This window comes from Rhinopithecus bieti, unplaced genomic scaffold (genome assembly GCF_001698545.2).
Source record: "Rhinopithecus bieti isolate Rb0 unplaced genomic scaffold, ASM169854v2 scaffold_5260, whole genome shotgun sequence".
NCBI classification, from domain to species: domain Eukaryota; kingdom Metazoa; phylum Chordata; class Mammalia; order Primates; family Cercopithecidae; genus Rhinopithecus; species Rhinopithecus bieti.
In genome coordinates, this window is record NW_016805896.1 from 1,828,024 (window position 1) to 1,837,200 (window position 9,177).

A 9,177-nucleotide genomic window follows, 5' to 3' on the forward strand; every position below is an offset into this window, starting at 1 on the left:
TAAAATCTTGCACTTTGAGATATTAAATAAGATAAGGATGTCAGCTAACATCCCTTCCATTCAACAGTGTACTGAATATCTTAACCAGGATGATAAAGCCAAAAGAAATAAAAGGCATGGAAATTTGAAATAAATAAACTCATTATTCACAGACCACATGATTACTACGTACAGACATTCCCGAAGAATCTACAAGGAGAATTAATAAGTAAATTGATAAATATTGCTAGGTCAATATGCCAGAGTCATACAAAACCAATTGTATGTCCATATATTTTCACAGTTAGAAAATAAAATTATTAAATGTTAAAAAACAAGTTGAAGAATTTCTTCTAACTTTTTAAAAAATTATAGTTTCATGTATTACATTTATTTCTGTGATCTATTTTGGAGTTAGTTTTGTTTAAAGTGTGAGGTTTGGTCAATGTTTGTTTTGTTTTTGTTTTACTTATGGAGGTTCAATAGTTCCAACACTCATTTTTTCAAAGACTGTCCTTCCTCTACTGAATTGCTTATGAATCTATTCAGAAAATAAGTTGTAGTAATATACTAAAGTTTAATAATATAAAGTAGAGTGATTCCTCCACTTTATTCTTCTTTTTCAAGATTGAATTATCTATTCTAGGCCTATAATTTTCTGTATAAATTTTAGAGTAAGCTTGTTCACACTATTATAGATTTTTATATGCTGAGAATGTTTATTTAAAAGTAATAGTTAGCATAAGATACTCAATTTCTTCTCTTCTATAGTTATCACTCAATAGAATACAATACTACAACTAAGACTACAGTAATTACTTTTATTAAAAACTAAATTTGTGCTACCATTACTATTGATCTGCTAGTAAGAATGAAGCATTTGGAGGCATGAAAAATTTTGGTAGCATCTTCTATCCAGTGCTACTTATTTGAGAAAGATTGGATACAGAAAAGAGTAATCGTGGTATCTTGTTTTGGCCACATTTGCCTACGTCACGCTCAGAAAAGCACAGTGAAATTTGATAGAAGAACCTAGTTATTCAAAACTATTGTTTTCTTTTTTATATTGCAGGAGTCTTGTGAGAGGACTAACATCATCCAAGCTAGCCTGGCTTTCCTTGACCTGTGATAAAGTATAATCTAGCCTGTAGCTGCGATAAGATACCTTTGGATTTTCTGTTTTGTCACTGTCCCAATACCATGTCCTTGAACCTGTAAAGCAATGCCACAACTCTTTTAAAAAATAACATCCCAAGAATATCTCTTTAAACAGTTTCCTTCCCTGAATCCTTTTTTGTCCTGTTGATAAATAAACCCTGGCTAGAGCTTGTAGTAGATAATCTGGAGGTGTGGCTCAGCCCATAGCCACACTTTCTGAAGGCTGCCAAGTCCTGAGTGTGTCCTCTTATGCTTCCCACTCCAACTCCAACCCTGACTGTAAGTGGATGGATCCAAAGCATGACCTTAGCTCTTCCCATCCTACTGTCTCTCCGAGGAGTGTGGAATCAGAATAAGGACATGTTAGTCAACCTGAGGACATAATTACCTGGCAGCCAAAGCTGTCACTGTGTGGAAGTTATCTTTAGCCAACACACCCTGACTCCACTTAGACTAATTTTCTGTGAGACCACAGACAATAAATATTAAGTTTGTATTTTGCCAACCAAAAAAAAAAAAAAAAATGCATTAGAACAGAGGCTAGATTAGGGTTAGGTTGCATAAGTATAAATTTGTGTCAAAAGTCAAAAGTAGAGGGAAATAGTAGAAATATTTCTTTCAACATGTAAACATGGAGAAAGATAAAGTATTTTGGCAAAATGCCTTAAGGGCGTATTTTAATTCTAAGAGTGTAGGTGGTTTCCCGGGAGCAAAATGTGCAATATGGTGGTTTTTTTCCTTGCTTTGTATGCTGTTTTCTCTAAAATATGTATCTGATTGTTCTGTATTATGTAGAAAGTTATATTAAAGAGATTGAAACGGGCCTTTAGAGTCCTCTTATATTTTTGCCTTTTCACATTATACCTTGTCACTTCTTTCTTTCATATCTTTCTAGTAAAGTTTCAATCAGGTATAAATCTATTGAACACATACTATATGTGTATGTAGAAAGGAAAATGATGTGAGTGGCTGCTTTGTTGCATTATATATGTGTGTGTGTGTGTGTGTGTGTGTGTGTATATACACACATATATATGTAATATTAAACAGTGCTTATTTCAAGACAATTATAAGACATAAACAAAGCTTTAAGAAAGAATTGTTGACTATTCAGAAGGCACATAAATATCTAAAAATATTAAGAGGGAGTGGGTCTTTTTTACTGTCCAGAAGCTTCACTGAGCATCACACAGCAGGGGTGATACTTCTCTTAAATTATTTTCTCACAGTTCTCATTTCTTTCTTTTAACACAAGATACACTAATAGGGATTTTTGGAAGGTGAGGAGAGGGAAAGGGTCGGGATATTATTCCTCTCTTTTTGTTTCTTTATTTGTTTGTTTGTTTGAGAAAGGGTCTTGCTCTGCCAGCCAGGGTGGAGTGCAGTGGCATGATCACGGCTCTCTGAAGCTTGCACTTCTAGGCTCAAGTGATCCTCCCAACTCAGCCTCCCAAGCAACTGGGACTACAGGCAAGTGCCATCATGCCCTGTTAGGTTTTTTAAATTTTTTTGTAGAGACGGGGTTTCACCATGTTGCTCAGGCTGATCTTGAACTCCTGGGCTCAAGTGATCTTCCTGCCTCGGCCTCCCAAAGTGCTGGGATTATAGCATGCACTACCGTGCCTCGCCTTATTTCTCTGTTTTTGACTTAAAACTTTTGATTTGATGTTTTTTGTTATTTAATCCTCTTATTTTCTGAATTTCCCCTTCCCTTCCTCTACTCTGCAGGTTTCTGCCCATATCCTCTCCTGCGTGTCGTGAGCTGACTCTCCAAGCTAATTTGCTTTGCTTAGGAATGCATCACAAGAAAGTCCAAAGAACAAATGCCTTCCTCAGTTTCTTACAATTAAGGCTTATTAGTTGCATTGAAGTTAGAAATGTTTCTTTTTTCAGATTTTCTGATCTCTCCCTTTTATCCTTCACATAAGTGGTTTAGTGAGACTAGAACTGCATCAACATTGCAGGAAAAAACTCAGATCACAGGCTGGCATTATGTACAACGTAATGCCAAAGAGTTAAATTTCCCCCTAACTTAATATACTTTAAACAATATTGAATATACTTTTTTACTTTTCTTAACACTGGAAAAGATCTGTATTTATCCAGAAGAAAAAAATATACATATTCATCTTCCATAAGCTTCTGTTGAAATGAATGCAGTTTCTACTTAGGTCATGTACCAACTTTCGGTTCACTTGCTGTAGATAGAAAAAAATTCTGAGATCATTTTGGGAGTTCATGTCAGAATAACAACAAAAACCACTGATCATTTAAGATAATGCTTATTGAACACTTTGAACAAGCCAACACCTCTTTTAAATGTTTAACCTGATATATCTCATTTAGTTCTTACAAAAATCCTGTGTGGATCCACAAATTAACATCATTTGGTATACGAGGTCACTGACCCACAAAGAGCTTACATGAATTGCTCAAGATCACACAACTAGAAAGAGGCTGAACTAAGAATAAAACATACAGTTCATTCTAGAAAACACATCCTTAATCGTAATCCTACCTTGCTTTCAGCAATGAAAAGACTGCATGGAATAATTGAAAATATCTCTTTTAAGGAAATATTATGTTTAAATACGGCTATTGGAGAATCCATTATCAGCCATTGTCCTTTCATTTTTGACTTCTAAAACCAACTTTCTCATTATGACGCCATTTACTTAGTTCTCACTCATATTACAAAAGCATGATATAGTGTTTCATACTCAATAGACCACGGAGTAAGCAAATTTTACATTTTGATAACAGAAGGCCATAGTATGTAAGATGATCCACATGAAATGCAATAAGATCAATAATAACATATCACTCTCCTTCCTAGACTTCTCTTTAAATGCTCATTCCTTGATGACTCTGGCATCTCCAAATAGACCTCTCACAAGCTTTGCAAATCTGCCTTCCATGTCTGCCACCACCAGCCTTTCCCTGCATAGAAACTCAAATCTGCTTTTCCACTTAGCTTTTCTAGTTTCCCTTAGTGGAACCATCAATTGCCAGGAAAAAAAATGAGAATTAATTTTCTTTCTCCTTTTCCCCAAGCATTACCTCTGAAATACTTTAATTCTTTCTTTGCTTTCTACCTTAGTGCCAAAGTCATACTTGAAATGGTTTGTCATTTCTTTTTGTTTGTTTGCTTGTTTGTTTTGAGACGGAGTCTCGCTCTGTCGCCCAGCCTGGAGTGCAGTGGTGCGATCTCGGCTCACTGCAAGCTCCGCCTCCCGGATTCACGCCATTCTCCTGCCTCAGCTTCCCGAGTAGCTGGGACTACAGGCGCCCGTCACCTCGCCTGGATAATTTTTTGTATTTTTAGTAGAGATAGGGTTTCACTGTGTTAGCCAGGATAGTCTCCATCTCCTGACCTCGTGATCCGCCCGCCTCAGCCTCCCAAAATGCTGGGATTGCAGGCCTGAGCCACTGCGCCAGGCCTGTCATTTCTTGATTAGACTTCTATAATGGTGTCTTCGTTATCATTTAAAATCTACCTTCCAAACAGCTGCAAGGTGGATTACCTCACATACAAATCCTAATATGCTACTAATATGAGCAGCTTCTCATATGTTCAGGATTATTTTAAACTCCCTGCTTACCCTTTTAAGCTTACCTCCCAAAATGTCCACACATCCTTCACATCAGTGACACCTAGGTACACTGAGTTTCTCAATTGGCCAAATGTTCTTACACCCTTATCACTTTGTTCACAATCTCACGGATCCCACCCTCTACTTAATTGTCTGGCTGACTTCTATTTTTCACCCAGGATAGATCAATCAATACCTACGTTTAGAAATAGTTTCTCATTGAAACCCCACATTTCTCAAGTAAAGTAAGTATTCTTTTTATATGCTGCTACTTTATTGTGGCTACTTCAACTTGTTCAGTTTATATATGATTAAACTTAGTTATACTATCTCTAGTCATTTTTTTGTGTGTATCTTTTCATTGTAAGGTTTTAGAACGTAAAGACTATGTGTTATTCATATCTGCATACCAAAACCTTGAATTTTGACTGACACATTGTACGTGCTTAATACATGCTTGTTGAACTGAATTGAAATGTTAACCAGAAATATTCTTGGCAGCCTTAAACAACAAGGACAAAAACACAATGATGGAAAATTGAATATAAGAGAAAATAGCTTTCAGAACATTATGGCAGGTTGCGCATTAAATACAATCACCTCTGCATTCTTTTTATACATTGAGGCTAATTTATAATACAAGCAATGTTCAAAGGTTTCTGATTACAATATCTCAAGGTTTTCAATCACCAGGACTCAATTATTTGCAATACATACTTTATCTTCTATTACACACACATATCTTATGCAGATTTATATAGATGCCCCCCAATCACAGCAACCTGAAAGTAAAAATAGACTCACAATTCTTATTAAAAACCCATTTTTCTCTCTTTTCTCAGCTGCTCTACAGAAACTCTAGACTCCTCACAAATTCCTCCTGAATAGTTCTTGTAAACTGCAGAGAGGTTCCCAAGTATGCTAGATAAACTAGTACTCCTGACGACCTGTGCTGCCTGCTGAGCTTCTCTTCTCCTGCTGTAGCTTGCCCTGTCTAAGCTTTCTGTCTCTACTGACGCCTTTTGGTGGCATAGGCATCTCTGTTCTGAGCAAGATGCTATTAATGCTGCGAGTACTAATGCTCAACTTTCCCTGCTTCTACAGGACTGCCATTAAAGCCAACCTAGACTAGCAAATAGGAAGGAAAACACATGCTTAGGAAACTAAAAAAAATAGGCATCAGAAAAATTTCTGTAAATAATTTGATGCTAATTATTTTAAAATATGATTAGAGTTTTATGGCAAAATCAGAATTTCTATTTAAATTTACTCACATGTATTTAGCAGTTTGGAATTACTATTTTTTAAATTTCCATGTGAGAAAATGCTCCTAATATTTTTAGTCACAAATCCTCTAAAGATTAAGGCAGTCCTTCCTGACACTAATGTCCACTGACGCCCAGGCAGCAGCTGCAGGTGGCCATTGGGAAGGGTGCTAATGTCTGTGGTGTTGGCATCGTCTCATGTTTGAAATCCAAACACGTGCCTCACACTGTCCAGGTCTTCTTTCTTTCTTTGTTCTCCTATTTTTATTGCAATTGCCTTGTTGCGGACTCAGGTGTGTGTTCATGTAGACCAAATTAAAGGACAATCTGAGAACTGTGTTTAGAAACACCCTTCTTTTCAGAACTTGAACTATGCTTCTTGATACCCTTTTTTTCTTAGAATAAATTGCTTATGATGAGGAACCTTAGCGCTTTATGTAACCATGCTAGCGACAGACCCGTACACTACTCCAGGTAGGTTTAGGGTAGGGCTAGTCTAGGTTGGCTTTAATGACAGTCCTGTAGAAGTGGGGGAAATTGAGCATTAGTACTCTCAGCATTAATAGCATCTTGCTCAGAACAAAGATGCCTATGCCACCAAAAGCATCAGTAGAGACAGAAAGCTTACACAGGGCAAGCTACTGAAATTAGGTTTCATACGGGAGCCCTTCATTCACTAATGAATTTCTAAACATGTTTTCAGTAACAATTTTTGAAATGAAGATAACCTGTTTCATTTTATTAAACTCCAGGCTGGGTGTGGTGGCTCACACCTGTAATCTCAGCACTTTCGGAGGCTGAGGCGGACAGATCACTTGAAGTCAGGAGGTTGAGACCAGCCTGGCCAACATGTTGAAACCCCATCTCTACTAAAAATAAAAAAATCAGCTGGGCAATGAGGGACTCGCCTGTAATCCCAGCTACTCAGGAGGCTGAGGCAGGAGAATTGCTTGAACCTAGGAGGCGGAGGTTGCAGGGAGCTGAGATCATCCCACCGCACTCCAGTCTGAGTGACAGAGTGAGACTCTGCCTCAAAAACAAACAAACAAACAAACAAAATGAAACAAAAACACCCCCAGTTAACAGGACTATCCTTTACCCAGGTAATATGGCTAACTGAGGTATTACTATATCATTTGGATCCTAGAATTTAAAATAAACCAAAGAAGACTTTAGAAAGAAAGAATCAAAAAAAAAAAAAAAATTCTTAAATACTTTCAAAAAATAAACCTAAGCCAGTCACATGTTGCCAATGTCTGGATTGTTCCTAGAGAGTCAGGGGTGGATTAAAGGCTGCAGAAGCTAGTTCATGAATACAAAGTCCTCACCTAATTATTCCACAGGCAGTTTTCAGGTGGCTTCATTAGTTAGTGGGACAAAGAGTGGGCAAGGATGAGAGGATTTTCTTCTAATCTCTGTCTTGGAACACCCCTGGATTTCACTGGGTCTGTAGGAAAATTTCCAAAACTTAACTATAATAATCTTTCTCATTTTAAAGAAAAAGAAGTGGCAATTACAGTAACAATGAATGCCAAATTTGCTTTGATTCTTTTTCCAGGCCATCTGCTCTTCTCTTTGTGCTTGTATTGTAGCGTCTGTTGAGATCATTGAACAAGATAAGTGAGAATAAGCAAAATAGACTCTACTTCACTGAATCCTAAATTGCTCAAATATATATTCTTGTTTAAGAAGTCATCTTCAAATTTAAAACTAAAATAAATGTAGAAAATTGAAGTAATTTTGTGATATATACTGTATTGATTTGAGTAAAAGCTAAGCTGCTGCAACAAAACCAAAAGAAAAGAAAAAACGAAAACACCCATACAACGGTATTGGATTTTTAAAATGTAGTTTATTTCTCTATTGTGTAATAGCCAGAAGTGGTTGTCATTTCAAAAATTGAAACAACACTGAAAAAATATTTAGAAATGTATTAGTGAATCAAGAGTTCCCATATAAAACCTAATTCCAGTGACCCTTTCCCTAAACCTATCTGGAGTCGTGTAAGGGTCTATAGTAGCCAAAAGTGAATTGCCTAAAGCCAAATATGAGGCTCTGCCACCAGCACATGTTGCTTGGTTTTGTTTGTAGTCTGCCAGATAAAAGAAGCCAGAGCCAGATGTGATGAAGACGATGGAATATCACTCAGAAATTCTGACTTTGTGCTGTATGGAGAAACAGGATGAAATTTTGAGTTGTCTCTACTGGTGGGAAAGGGAGAGTGTGTTGTATACACGGAAAAAAATGGTGTGAGTGTGTGTGTGGAATTCGGGAGAAGAGAGAAGTCAGAGGGGCAGATGGAGGCTTCCTGCTTCTAGTATTTCTTCTCTCCTTCTTACTTTTAGTAACAGAAGGGAACATGTACACCTTCACTCCCTGCAGGCTACATACTATTCTCCTAGGCACTTTTCTAGTGATGTGAGCCCATGTGGACTAAATTCAAGCTGATGAAGTATGAAAGAATCTGAAGTATGCAGTTTCCTGGTCATCTTTTTATGGATGCGTACTCTGCATTTTCCGCTTTCTGATGCCTGAAAAATACTGACAGTGGAAGAAACCATAGGATGAAGATAGAAGACCACTCACAGCCCTGGAACGCTCACCATTGAAGTGTTTATTTGTTTAACGACCCTGTGAAAGTTGAAAAACATGGAATCAAAAGGTGAAGTCTATGTAGTCTATGTCTTCTTTTTTCAAAAGCTTTGTGACTTCTTATACAACGGAGAATAGCAGAGTGATGCTATGTGACTTTCATAGCTTGGCCGGAAGAGGCCTTGTGACTTCTACTTGGTTTTCTCAGAATGCTCATCCCCAAGATGCTCCCCATTGGAACTCAGCTGCCCTGTTTTGTTATGTCCAAGGCCACAATGGGTTGACAATTCCAACTGAACCAAGCCTCTGTCCTCCCAGACTGTACAGCTCTGTCAGTAGAGAAACCTCCAGGTTGCCCCACAACATTTGACTCACCCTCAGACATACAAGCTTTCTCAACTGAGGCCCCAGGGAGCTTGAAACAAGGTAAGTCATCCCCTCTGTCTCCCACCTGAATTCCTGACCCATAGTATGTGTGAGCATAAGAAAATGTTTTAAGCATTTTAAGGTATCCATAGTAAAATAATGTAGCCTGTAACCTAACTAATGCAAATGCCATAAAAATTAAATAATTATTAATTATATATAAT

The 9,177-nt window shown here is 37.4% G+C and overlaps 1 pseudogene; it reads left to right on the forward strand.

Annotated features, from left to right (window-relative positions):
* The first annotated feature begins 6,438 nt into the window (after nucleotides 1-6,438).
* Nucleotides 6,439-9,177, forward strand: part of LOC108530858 (28S ribosomal protein S5, mitochondrial pseudogene) — an 11,498-nt pseudogene continuing 8,759 nt past the window's right edge.